Raw genomic sequence first — 15,053 nt, 5'->3', positions numbered from 1 at the left:
CCTCAAGGCTTCTCGGCTTGGGTCTGTGTATTGAGGGTTGGGGATAGTAGAGTAATTTTGCTTCTCCCAAATGGTGGGCGCGAGCGATTTCGGGCAAGGAGGGCGTGTTTTGAAATATAGTGGGCGCGAGCGATTTCAGGCAAGGAGGGCGTGTTTTGAAATATAGTGGGCACGAGTGATTTCGGGCGAGGAGAGCGTGTTTTGAAATAGTGGGCGCGAGCTATTTCGGGCGAGGAGAGGGTGTTTTGCTGACCATGGTTTATGAATTATTCGGCACATGTCATTTCGGCCGAGGAGAAGGCATGCTTGGATGAAGTTACGAACCTACCCTCGATGTACAACAGGCTAATTAATGTGTGTCCCACATAGGCCGGTAATTTCGCGTCTCCCATTTATTTACTCGGGGGAATTCCACCGAGCAGAGGGTGTTTAACGGTTTGTTTAAATTTTCGGAGAACCAGCATCCACGTCTACCTTACCAAGTCGATTCGAATCAAATTTTGAAATATTAGCTTGCCACTTCTTTTTTAGATGGAGATATGATGCTCGGGAGTAATGTGTTTTTACATGCTCGTTGCTAACGATTTACTATATGACAAATAGTTGACCCACTCAAAAACGGGAATCAAACCCAAAATGAAATATCTCGATTCAATGAAATAGCTCGTTCACCAGGTCAAAATAGTGAACTAAATCCAAAATTGAACACCTCAATCGAGTAGCATGTTGTACAATATTATAGTACTCCATGAGCATGTTGAAAGTCAAATTAATGAACTTGTTTGATATATGCATATCTCCGTTCATGTGTGGATTGCAGACAACATGTTCTCCAATTTAGATATTTGAATGCAAGTTTATATCGAAACATGGTTTATATCAGTCTTTGATGCATAAAACGCGACCTCCCCCTCTCCCGGACTCCTTGTCGGTGTCAAAACCGGCGGATCTCGGGTAGGGGGTCCCGAACTGTGCGTCTAAGGCGGATGGTAACAGGAGGCGGGGGACACGATGTTTACCCAGGTTCGGGCCCTCTCGTTGGAGGTAATACCCTACTTCCTACTTGATTGATCTTGATGATATGAGTATTACAAGAGTTGATCTACCACGAGATCGTAGAGGCTAAACCCTAGAAGCTAGCCTATGGTATGATTGTTGTCCTATGGACTAAAACCCTCCGGTTTATATAGACACATGAGGGGGCTAGGGTTACACAGAGTCGGTTATAAGGAAGGAGATCTACATATCCGTATTGCCAAGCTTGCCTTCCACGCCAAGGAGAGTCCCATCCGGACACGGGATGAAGTCTTCAATCTTGTACCTTCATAGTCCAACAGTCCGGCCAAAGGATATAGTTTGGCTGTTCGGAGACCCCCTAATCTAGGACTCCCTCAGTAGCCCCTGAACCAGGCTTCAATGACGATGAGTCAGACGCGCAGTTTTGTCTTCGGCATTGCAAGGCGGGTTCTTCCTCCGAATACTCCATAGAAGATTTTGAACACAAGGATAGTGTCCGGCTCTGCAAAACGAGTTCCACATACCACCGTATAGAGAATAATATTTCCACAAATCTAATCTGCTGACATGTTTGACAGCATGACATCATACCACGGCCCGGTCATTATTCGAACCGTTTTTCTCAACCAGCTACTGCACATATCACGAGGTGGTTTCCTTGGCACGTCTTGCCGAAGCAGAGATCGTGCCCCCTTATCACGGGATTATCATCAATATGGATGTGGGTAACCCAACCACGCCATCAATTACAGCGCTTGGGGAATGAGAGGTTTTACCAGGTGAGTGGGGAGGCGCATCGCCTCTTCCGCCCTTATAAAGGGACAAGGATTCACTCTTTTCACCCACGCCTTCTTCCTGATTCATTCCCTTCTACTCAGGCTCCAGCGCCCAAGCGTTCACCTTCTCTGCCCACAAAAGGTCTTCCAAAGATGCCCAGATCCGGAGCAGGAGGAAAATGGATGGCCTCTACCGTCTGAGAGAAGGATATTAAAAAGCTTCGGGAGGCCGGGTATCTGGCCAATAAAATCAGCCACCGTCTCCCGACGGCGGGACAGATTGTCCCCACTCCGGAACCCCATGAGAGGGTTGTATTCCTCCCTCACTTTGTCCGCGGGCTAGGATTTCCCCTCCACCCATTCGTTCGTGGCATCATGTATTATTATGGGATCGATCTTCACGATCTGTCCCCTAATTCCTTCCTCAACATCTCGACATTCATTGTCGTGTGCGAGGCTTTTCTCCGCATTTCGCCGCACTTTGGTTTATGGATGAAGCTTTTTAATGTGAAGCCCAAGGTGGTGGTGGCGAGCACGCCGAGTGAGGGGCGCTATGGTGAGCAAGATGCCCAATGTCATATGTACAACGGGAACCTTTAATGATTCTATCAAGGAGTGGCAACAGCAGTGGTTTTACATCACTGAGTCGTGCGACAAGGAATGGGCCGCCTCTCCCGAGTTTCGATCCGGCGCCCCTCTGCGGCTTACATCCTGGGTTAAGAAAGGCCTAGACTGGTCCTGGTACGACGAACTGTCGGTGCTCCGGACGTGCGTTAAAGATATGGGAGATAAGAACATTGAACTTGTCAACATAGACCAGGTGATGTTAGTCCGCCGGGTACTGCCTTGTCAACACCGGACTTGCAATCTATGGGAATTTGATCCGGCCAGGCACCAAACCTTGCGAGGGTTCTTCGGCTCCTCGCACAAGGACATTTGGAAGGTGCTTTTCAAGTCCAGCAAATCATGGCCGGACTCCGCCGAGGACCGCGGGTACCAACTGTATGGCCCTGCAAGTTCGGTGAGTTTATCCAACTTTTCTATCCGCATGACCCAAAGGAAGCACTTAACGCGTGTTATTCAACTCTCCCAGGGCTGGACGAAGAAGGCGGAGCGGATCCATTGTCCGGCCCCGCTGCCCGAAGACCCGACCATCCCACTTCTGATGAAGATGCTGGTCCCGGCGCCTTACAAGGTGCTGAAGAAGATGGACGAGAAGGAGGCCAAAAAGACCCGGGGCGGCCTTCGTCGCCGTGGCACTTCGGACACAATATCCGAAGGTTCTGATGCCCATTCTGCCTCCGAAGAGGACGAAGAGGAGGAGGAAGATGAATCCCCTATGGGGGGAAGAAGGAAGAGGACGGCCTCCGCACCCTTGGAGGCCGAACTGCCCAAAAGGGGAAAGGCTCCTCTTCCAGAGGAGTCCACTGCCGCCGCCGACAGCGCCCCGACATGGGATCCCAGGGCCCAACCCCTGGTGCACTCGTAAGTATATAAAATCCGAGTACATTTAAGCGTCCGGACTCATCATGGCTTAGTATTTTAACCTGAGCATATATTTTTTTGTAGTCCGGCGAGGTCCCGTACCAAACAATCCTCATCAGAGGACCTGCTGAGCTCAAATGCTATGGAGAGCGGGACGCCCCCAAAGGCCCCTTCCTTCAAACAGGTGCATAACACCAAGGCTTCGTCCCAGAAGGACCCCGGCCAAGGAGGAAAGGAAGAAACCATGAAGGCAGCGCCTGGAGGTCAAACCGCAGGGGCCGAACACGTGGGGGAAAATATTCCCATGGGGTCTGATGGCGGGGGCGATCCTGAGTTCGGCTCCCCACCGGATGTGATTCCAGAGACCTATACGGCTCCAGAATCAAGAAGGCAGCCTCCTTCGGCGGGAGGGGGCATGCCTGTTCCGCCGGTGACCTCTGTCCATCCAGAAGTTTCAGATGCTTTGTTGGTGGCGTTGCAAGACGCCTCCATCGTTGATGAACACCGTGCCCTTATGGGTGCGGTGATTGAGAAGATGCAGGCAACTGAGAGTGGACTGAACGAAGCATGTATCAGCCTTATAAGAGGCTTTGAGGTATGTTTTATGAATTGTCGAAGAGTGTCATAGTATATATAGTAGCCCCTGATACACTGTTTGGTGAAAGAAAGAACCGGACAGGGGATCGAATTGATGATCGCAGGAAGACTCATTGAATGACATTGATTTCTCTTTTGTTTCAAGCAGGTACCTGTAGCGGCTGCTGCCTCTCGTACTGCGGAGATCTCCGGACTGAATCGAAGTCTGGAGCGGGCCATAGAAGAACTTGGCCAATTGAAAATGCAGTTGAGGGATAAACAAGGTATGCACAAGCGCTGCGTGCATTTATTGTGAAATAAATGTTCAGTATGAAATAAGCCGCATAATTTGTGCTAGGGGTTATGACCTAAGTCGAGGCCCTCAAAAGGGTCGTTGCCGAGGCTGAGAAAAAGGCGGCCACAGAGCGGACTCTTCATGAGAAACACGAGGCCATAGTTATTAAAGCCGAGCAGGAGCTGCAAGAGGCCGTAAGTAAATGCGAGACCTTGGAGCAGAGTTCAACGGAGAAAAAGTCCGAACTCACCAAGGCGCGTCAAGCCACGAGCGATGCCCGGGGGGAAACCCAAAGCGCCCTGCATGGGATCCGAGAGGCGAGAAAGATCGCGGCGGGTAAGGCTTTTCCCATGTAAAGCAAGTATTTGAAGGGAAAACTATGTTTCTGATTTTGAATCCGGATTTCTCAGGTGTATTTGTCGAGCTACCTTGCAGCACATCAGATGCCACCCAATTCTACCGAGCCAAAGAAAGGAACACCGCAGATAAGCTCTTCTAGTCGCAGTATTTGGCGCCGAATTATCCGGTGCCTTTTGTCGATCAACTGAAACAGCTGATCGAACTGCATAAGGCGGCAGAACTAGCCATGAAAGATATGGTTATCCGGCTATGGCCTGCCGAGCCAATTCCAAGCAGCTACTTCGGGCTCGTGAGGCGGCTTGTAAGCGCTTGCCCTCGATTTGACGTCATCAAGCGGTCGGTCTGTATAGAAGGAGCGCGAATGGCCTTCGCCCATGCAAAGGTGCACTGGGGGAAGATGGATGCCGAAAAGCTGATGACCGGAGGACCGCCAGAGGGGAAGGAGCACCGCAAGCCCGAATTATATTATGAGAGTGTCCTGAAAGGATCCTACCTTGCAGCGGAGCTATGCACCAAGGACATTGTATTTCCATGAATGCCAATCATGTTGTCCTTTGTAATGTTTGAACAAGGTCGTTTATTTATCACCTGTTATATAAAAGTTTACCCTCCTATGCGCCCATTTTTATATTAAACCCGAGAGTTGGCCAGTCGTCGGCTTCGGCCCCCACATAAGAAGTACGGGGGTGTTCGGGATAAACCTGAGCACTCTTTATCCCAGTTTTGGGTCCTTCGAAGAAGGTGCTCAACACAACGAACCAGGCAATCGGACTATAGGGCTTTATCACTCTCACTTAGCCATATGAGCTTTAGTATGGTCGACGCAGCCCCTTGTGTTCGGAAGACCGTACTAGGGGCTCTATAAGTGCTTGACCGGAGAAAAAACCGATCCATCGCCCACTGCATTGGTTATGGCATTATGCGGGAGAAATCCTTAAAGATTTTGTAACCGCTCGAACAGCTGACCAACTCTTGCCGTATCATGACAGTCAGCTTTCGGCTTTCTCTACTGAGGTGCTCATCCGGAAGAACCGGGACACAATCGCAGTAGTTCTCCCAGTGCTACCTTAGCCGATATAGCGGAACGTAAGGTACCAAAACATGGGAGCCGGGCAAACCCAACTATTGACCCAAGACATGATTCGGAGCTGATGCATATAATGCTATAGGTTCGGGGTGCCGAACTTCCATGAAGGTGTTCAGACTTTTATTGCCGTGTTACGGGAAAAACGAAGCCCCTGGCATATTTAAGGCATATCGCTGTGTACGGATGCCACTTGACAAAATGATTTCGATAAGAAATAATCAGCAGGTAAACGTCATATAAATCCACATGTTGTATTTGAATAATACGTCTATGCGTATGGGTACAAGTAATGTGATAAAAAAGGGGTTGTGATAGCCGAACCTGCTGTGACCAGGGGGAAGAGGTTGAGTGCGGATCCGTAATATAGCCGGACGGTCACTGCGGGGAATGTCTAAGGATTCCCTAACGGCTTCAAGCTGCCTCCGTGTAGTCCGTCCTAGTCGGTGCAAAGGTGAACCTGCGAAGGAAATATAAGAAGTGCTGGAGGGCGGTTGAACCGCTGAGTTCGGCCTGTCATGGCCTTCGCCGGAGAGTTTAGTTGATTTTTGGACGAGCCGGGGTATCCTTCTGCGAAGTAGTTCGGAGCCCCTTGACGGTGTCCGAGAGCCTGGACGTCGACTCAAGGTTCGGCTGCAAGGTGCTGCTCATTGTTTCTGCTGCTAAGGCGGTGGTGTATTTGTTGGTGCCGAAGGAAGGTTCGGCCTTGCCATGAACCGTGATGACGCCGCATGGACCGGGCATCTTGAGCTTACAGTAGGCATAATGTGGCACCGTGTTGAATCAAGCAAACGCGGTTCATCCCAACAGTGCTTGATAATCACTGGTATGATGCCTCTAAAAGTGGCTTTAGTGGGTTTGGTCGCTGAATGATCGATGCGCATCTTGCAGACTATGTCCTGGTAAAGCAGATTTAAACTGCTACCTCCGTCCATAAGGACTCGAGTGAGGTGGAACCCGTCTACTATTGGATCGAGGATTAGTGCGGCTGGATTGCCCTGATTGGCGTTAACCGGACAATCCGTGCGGTTGAAGGTGACTGGCCCTAGTTTATATTGTGGGACAACTAGTTCCGTTGAGTCGCCATCCCTAAGGGTGCATATCTGGTCCGAGTTGGCAATTTGGGTGGTATTTATGACATTCACCGATTGAATATGGGGGGGGGGGATTTCTTTTGCCCTCCTGTGTTTGGTGATCTGGGCTCTTCGTCGCTATCGTCACTTTGAGACCCCTCTTCGTCTTTGGCGCCTGCCTTGCCGGCTTGTTTGAAGACCCAACATTATTTGTTGGTATGGGTGGCTGGCGTTTCTGGGGTGCCATGAATTTGGCATTGGCGATCGAGTATGCGGTCCAGACTGGATGGACCCATATTTTTATTTTTGGGTGGCCCTTTCCGTTGACCGGACTTTGAGCCCCTGAACCCAGCATTAACTGCCGTATTTTCGGCGTTTTCACCATATTTGCGGCGGTTGTGTTTGTTGCGTCGTGGTTTGCCGTTGCTATCCCTGGCTTCTGATATGCCAGGTTTGCTTGCTGTATTGGTACTATGAGCCAACCAGCTATCTTTGCCCGCACAAAAGCGGGTCATAAGTGTCGTGAGGGTTGCCATGGATTTTGGCTTCTCTTGGCCAAGGTGCCGGGCGATCCATTCGTCACGGATATTATGCTTAAATGCCGCTAAGGCCTCTGCATCCAGACAATCGACATTTTGGTTCTTCTTGGTTAGGAACTGGGTCCAAAATTTCATGGCCGGTTCCCCTGGCTGCTGAGTTATATGACTTAAATCGTCAGCGTCCGGCGGTCGCACGTAAGTGCCCTGGAAATTGTCCAGGAATGCCTCTGCTAGGTTCTCCCAACTTCCGATGGAGTTTGCTGGCAAGCTATTGAGCCAATGCCGAGCCGGCCCTTTGAGTTTTAGCGGGAGATACTTGATGGCATGTAGGTCATCCCCGCGGGCCATGTGAATGTGGAGGAAGAAGTCTTCTATCCATACCGCGGGGTCTGTGGTACCATCGTATGATTCAATGTTTACGGGTTTAAACCCTTCTGGGAATTCATTATCCATTACTTCATTAGTGAAGCATAAGGGGTGTGCGGCGCCTCTCTGTCGGGCTATATCACGACGCGGTTCATACGAGTCTTGTCTGCCGTGTTCGGCTCGGCCGAATTTGCTTTTAGTGTATCCGGCGTGACGATCATCATCGCGTGTTGGTGCGCGCCCCCGTGATCCGTAGATCGATCTTGCATGTTTTGCCTTGTTTTCCAATACGTCTCGCAGGCCCCGCATGTTGCCCTGGGCCTTGGGATTTTTGTTTGATTGGCGGCGGGGTGCGGGCTGGACTTCGGGCTGAAATGCCTCTCTGTCTCAGCCACGAGGTGGCCCGTCAGCCGCATCATACGCTGGTGATGTAGGTTTCAATGCTTCCTCCTCGAGGTGAGGTAGCAACTTGCGCTTTGGGTAACTCTTGGAGGGGCGCTCGAGTTCGTATTCCTCGGCCACAAGGACTTCGGTCCATCTGTCTGCTAGCAAATCTTGATCAGCTTGAAGTTGTTGTTGCTTTTTCTTCAAGCTATTTGCTATGGCCATAAGCCGACGATTGAAGTGCTCCTGCTCGACGGGATCCTCAGGCACGATAAATTCTTCGTCGCCGAGGCTCACCTCGTCTTCGGAGAGAGGCATGTAATTGTCCTCCTCCGATTCTCCATCTGCTGCCCGCTCTGGAGGGCTAGCTTGTTCACCCTCCCGCTCTAAATCGTGCTGGAGGGGATTGTTGTCGTCTTCGGCACTATCCGGAGTGTTATTGTCTCTTGTGCCGGTATCACTACTTTTGCTATGGCAGGACTTAGAGCAGCGCCGCTGACGTCGACGCTTGGGTTGCTTCTTGGAGGGGTCATCCTCTGCTGTCTCGTCGCCATTGCCTTCTTTGGGGGTGTCCACCATGTATATATCATATGATGAGGTGGCGGTCCAGCGCCCTGTGGGCGGTGGTTCCTATTCGTCTCCTGCATCGTCGTCCATACCGTCGATGTCTTCGGAGTCGAAGTCTAGCATGTCGGTTAAATCGTCGATAGTGGCTACTAAGTGGGTGGTGGGTGGGGAGCGAATTTCTTCGTCGTCTGCATCCCATTCTAACCGGACATAGTTCGGCCAAGGTTCTCCTGACAAGGAGAGAGACCTTAATGAATTTAGCACGTCGCCAAAAGGTGAGTACTGAAAGATATCCGCGGAGGTGAACTCCATGATCGGCGCCCAATCGGATTCGATAGGCATGGACGTAGGCGGCTCGGAGCCCGTGGCCGGAGACGAATCCAGTGGTTCGGCAACACAGCTCTCATAAGGGGTGAAGTCAGTATCCGGCTCTATCGCCACTGAGAGTGCGGCCTCCATGGCAGGGTCTATCCACCCGTCCTTGGATGGCGCAATTTGCTCCGGATTGAAGGCCGGGGTAGTTGCAGGTGTGATCTCCTGAACACTGTCCGACGGCAGAGCTAAATCATGCTTGTCGTGATCGTGCGGCATACCTGGTATAGGCTCGAATCCGTCGAAGATCAAGTCTCCGCGGATGTCGGCAGTGTAGTTCGAGTTTCCGAACCTGACCTGATGGCAAGGGGCGTAGCTCTCGATCTGCTCCAGATGGCCAAGCGAGTTGGCCCGCAATGCGAAGCTGCCGAATATGAAGATCTGTCCGGGGAGGAAAACCTCACCCTGGACCGCATCGTTACCAATGATCGAAGGAGCCATCAAGCCTTATGGTGACGACATAGTGGAACTCTCAATGAAAGCACCAATGTCGGTTACAAAACCGGCGGATCTCGGGTAGGGGGTCCCGAACTGTGCGTCTAAGGCGGATGGTAACAGGAGGCGGGGGACACGATGTTTACCCAGGTTCGGGCCCTCTTGATGGAGGTAATACCCTACTTCCTGCCTGATTGATCTTGATGATATGAGTATTACAAGAGTTGATCTACCACGAGATCGTAGAGGCTAAACCCTAGAAGCTAGCCTATGGTATGATTGTTGTCCTACGGACTAAAACCCTCCAGTTTATATAGACACCGAAGGGGGCTAGGGTTACACAGAGTCGGTTACAAGGAAGGAGATCTACATATCTGTATTGCCAAGTTTGCCTTCCACACCAAGGAGAGTCCCATCCGGACACGGGACGAAGTCTTCAATCTTGTATCTTCATAGTCCAACAGTCCGACTGTCCGGAGACCCCCTAATCCAGGACTCCCTCACTCCTGCTCTCTCTCTCTCTCTCGCCGAAAATCTTCAATTCTGTCGCACGCATCCAACACATAAACCTTGTTGATCCCTCTCCCTCTCTCTCCACCTCTCTCTCTTTGTGTGTGTGTTTGTGTGTGTGTGTGTGTGTGTGGGGGGGGTCTTTCTAGTTCGCATGCATATATACTCCATCTATAGGTCTTTATCGCACACCATGTATGATTCTCTAGTCCAAGCTAAATATCTTGGGTGCACTCATCGTACGCACATGAATAATTGGCTCGTTACCCGTAACTCTCTCACGCACCACTCTATCGTCTTGGAGCTCTTCCCTCTCTCTCGCAACCTCTCCATCTCCCTGGGTCACACATACACATGCATATCTCACTCGCACTCGATAGACCCATCTAAAATTCTATCTCTCTCCCTCGTTCTCTCTCCATCTCACACACACACACATACAATCTCATGCCTAGCCAAGTATGATGGTCTCTCACTCAATAGTAGGCACACTCAGTCCCCCTATATGTAAATGACACGCAGTCCTCTCTCTCTCTCTCTCTCGCCGACAATCTTCAATTCTGTCGCACGCATCCAACACACAAACCTTGTTGATCCCTCTCCCTCTTTCTCCACCTCTCTCTCTTTGTGTGTGTGTTTGTGTGTGTGTGTGTGGGGGGGGGGGTCTTTCTAGTTTGCATGCATATACACTCCATCTATAGGTCTTTATCGCACACCATGTATGATTCTCTAGTCCAAGCTAAATATTTTGGGCGCACTCATCATACGCACATGAATTACTTGGCTCGTTGCCCGTAACACTCTCACGCACCACTCTATCATCTTGGAGCTCTTCCCTCTCTCTCTCTTGCAACATCTCCATCTCCCTGGGTCACACATACACATGCATATCTCACTCGCACTTGATAGACCCATCTAAAATTCTATCTCTCTCCCTCGTTCTCTCTCTATCTCACACACACACATACAATCTCATGCCTAGCCAAGTATGATGGTCTCTCACTCAATAGTAGGCACACACAGTCCCCCTATATGTAAATGACTAGCTAATCTTAATCTCCATCACAAACATGTGCATGGTCTATCTCGATTTCTCTCGGGGCATCTTTCTATCGCGCATGCATCTCCCTCGATCTCCCACCCATATAGTCCCCTCACGATCTCGAGGGGATCTCTCTATCACAAACACACCCTCTCTCCCTCCCCATGCATCCATGTTCTCCATGCGTCCCTCTCGACCTTTGTTCCTTGTTGGCTAGACCTCTATTGGACATGTGCGATAGGGGTGTCTCTCTTCGTTGCAAACAATCACACACTAGCTATCTTCGTGTATCTCCTCACCTTGCTTTTATATCTCGGAGATGCATGCGTGATATGTTTGCATAAGAAACTAAAACACACACTCGCTCTCTAATTTATCGTTTGTTGTCCCTTTCACTTTCACACACATATTATTTTTGCACACTCACTCATTCTCCTCCACACGCACTTGATCTCTCTCGACTTAGGCACTCTCTTCGGTCCATAGCATATAGATTTATTGAAAAGTCAAACATCACAAAGTTTGACCATGTACGTGGAGAAAAACATTTACATCTAGAACGGCGAACATATACCATTAGATTCATCATGAGTTGTAGTTTTGTATGATGTATCTTTGGTATTGTAGATATAAATAACATTTGCGTAAACCTGGTCAAAGTTTCCAAAGTTTGACTTCTAAAAAATTTACATGCACTACATTATCGAGCGGATGGAATATCTCTCCCCCCTCAGCTATCTGACACACCACTCAGCCTTATCGGGGCTCCTCTATCTCTCTCAAACTTTATATCACCCTGGTTCACACATACACATGTCTCGCTCGCGCTACATAGACCCATCTAACACTGTCCGCCCTTGTTCTCTCTCTATGTGACACCCCCCTAAGTACCATAATCCCTCACTCCATCATAGGCACATGCACTCCCCCCTAAGTATGATTATCTCTCACTAGCCATCAGTAAAACACGTATTGTCTCCTTCCATTCATACGTCTATCTCGATATATCTCAGGGTATCTTCTATTGTGCACACACCTTGTCACTCGATCTCCCACCCATGTAGTCCCATCACGATCTCTAGGGGATCTCTCTATGACAAACATACACTCTCTCCTCCCCATGTTTGCATTTTCTCTGTACGTCTCTCTCGACCTCTCTCCCTTGTTTGTCAGACCCCTCTTGGCCACGTGCTAGGGGTCTTTCTCTCTCAGTTGAAAACAACCACACACTATCTCCTCACCTTGCTTCCGCTGTCGAAGATGCATGTGTGATATGTTTGCATAAGACACACACGCTTTTTATCTACTTTTATCGTGTGTTGTCCATGTCTCTTTCACACACGCACACACACTTTTTTCAGTCAGTCTTTCTATTTCACACACACTCTCTCTAGTTAGGTACTCTCTCACGTCCATAAGCATATGGATGTTTTAAAAAGTCAAACCCCAGAAAAGTTAGACCAGGTATATGTGGAGAAAAACATTTACATCTAGAATGATCATTAGATTCATCACAACATGTACTTACTTCATACTATCATTTATCTTTGGTATTGTATAACTAATTTCTTTATAAACTTGGTCAAAGTTTCAAAAGTTTGACTTTAAAAAAAATATTGGCACTACATTATCGAACGGAGGGAGTAGCTCTTTCTCTCTCTCTCTACTATCTTTCACGGGCCTCCCCTCTCACTCGAACTCTCTATACTGACGAATTATACGCTCAGTGTGTCAACGTATAGACCCGTATATTGTTTAGTTGACCGGTCAACCAGTCCACATGTTGCCTTGTCAGCTCGTGTTCTCTATCTTCTTGTGCTAGCCCATGTGGCAGTGGGTGAAAATAAGTAAACTAGAGGCACATCTGACACGCAGTGAAGTAAAGAAAGTTGAAACCACTCGGGGTAGCACCCCACACGCTAGTAAATTGAGGGCGCATTGAGGACACACTTCTTCCGCGTGAAGGACGCACTCGTGCACAATTCACCACTGCGTGGCGATATGCACAGAAGGACGCACTCGCGCACACCCAGCAGGCCAACACACAACACACACCAGCACATGTGTACACCGGCGTCGTCACGGGTTGAGATGGACGGCGAGGCAGCCAACAAGCGGAGGCGACTCGAGCCAAAACCACATCCGGCGAGCCTGGACTTTATCAGCAGCCTCCCCGATGAGATGCTGCTCGTAATCATCGCCCTCCTCCCCAGCAAATCTGCCGTGCGGACCGCCCTGCTCTCCCGGTGGTGGCGCCCCCACTGGCACCGCATCCCCCTCAACCTCACCGTCGATAGCTGCCTCTATGACGGGGATTGCAAATGCATGGCCACAATCTCCAAGATCCTCTTATCGCACCCTGGGCCAGCCAGACACCTTGACATCCGCATGTTCAGTACCAACTGCAAGGTCCAAGCCAAGTTCGATGAGTGGTTCTTATCCCCTGCCCTAGATCAGCTTGAGGAGCTCAACTTTGAAGCTGGATGATGTCACTATCTGCCGCCGTCCGTGCTCCGCCTCACGCCAACGCTGCACCGCGCCAGCTTCAGCTCCTGCTATCTTCCCTAGATTAATGTCGCGCCCGCCCTTCTTCTCCCTCAACTCAAGCAACTCGACCTCTTCGACATTGTCATCTCGAAGAAGGCTATGGAGTACCTGCTCCGCAGCTGTACTGCGCTCGAGTACCTTCGTCTTGAGCAGACCCACGGGTTCATTAGCCTCCACATTGCCTCGACGAATCTCTGATGGATTTATGTGTCTTGCTGGCCCTGCAACAAGACATCAATTGGGAAGAGATCACTCCAGCTGTTCCATGTTATGGTCATTGAGAATGCGCCTTTCCTTGTGAGATTGCTTGTATTTGATCTAGAAGGTCCAACAAAAATCAGGGTCATTGACGCACCGAAATTGACAGCGTTGGTGTACTCGTCTGTCAAATTCTCTGAACTCTTTATTGGATCCGTAATCGTTCAGGTACATCACTCATCTTCTTCTCCATCTTCTTGAAATTCACATTTCTAATTTTCTTCTTGATGTATTTACGACCGTATTCCAGAAAATGATTCCCACAAGCTTGACCCGGTCTATGCGCATAGTGAAGATCTTGGCAATAAAATCTATCGGCCCCAATCTGGATCAAGTTGTTGGATTCCTTACATGCTTTCCGTGCACGGAGAAGCTACTCATCGAGGTGAAACTTCTTTCCTATTAGTAAATGGTAATCACAACGTAGCTCAATTTTTTCATAATTTTCCCAAATTACGATGACAAGTGTAGTGTTCAAAACTGCATCTACGCACTGCACTGAAAGAAATGTTTTTAGTTATTTTTCTCACGTGATCACCTGCATTGTTTTGTTGTTGTACTACTATAGTAGCCTAGGCTAGTCATAGTGGAAAGTAACTTAGACTAGTAACTCCATGGTTACCCTAAGAGCAAGTACTACCTCTGTCCTAGTTTACTCTTCCTATTTTGTAGTATCAAAATTTGACCATAGATTTAACTAACAAAATGTTAATGCATGTCACTAAAAATTATATCGTTGGATTTGTATTTGAACATAATTTCAAATGGTATAATTTTTGGTGACATGCATTGGCATTTTCTTAAGTAAATCTATGGTCAAAATTTTACACTAAATACGAGGTAGTACAAAAGTGGGCTATAACGGCCCTCCACTATGTAGGCCAAAACACGTGGCAAATTCACTTGTGATGCATTTGGCATCGATGCCCCTCCATTGCTCACTTGGTGCCCCAATCTGGATTACCTACTTTGCTCCGGTGCCAAATCAACTCACGCAATGAAAAAACACTTGCGTGGGAGAGAGAGGGGACTGAGGCAATAAAAAAACACTTGTTTGGGAGAGTGAGAGGCTGGTGTAGTTGGTTTGATTGATTTGTTTATACATGTGGGTCTGTGTGCACAGCGGTGCCAACTCTCTCACATCGCGAGAGCGGTGGCAAAATCTTTTGGTTTGACATTGATGCATATTATGTGTCATACTTCTGAGAAATATGGCATAGGCCACATAGTGGAAGGCAACAAATTCCCAAGCTCTTCACGTGCTCCTAGGTAAATGAGAGGGAAGTGAAAGAGAGAGAGAGAGAGAGTGTGTGAAAAATATCACTAGCCAGCCAACCCTATCGTATGAGCGAATGATATGGGTACCT

This window comes from Triticum dicoccoides, chromosome 4A, assembly GCF_002162155.2.
Source record: "Triticum dicoccoides isolate Atlit2015 ecotype Zavitan chromosome 4A, WEW_v2.0, whole genome shotgun sequence".
NCBI lineage: Eukaryota > Viridiplantae > Streptophyta > Magnoliopsida > Poales > Poaceae > Triticum > Triticum dicoccoides.
The sequence above is the reverse complement of the archived record's forward strand: the minus strand, read 5'-3'. Positions refer to the sequence as shown.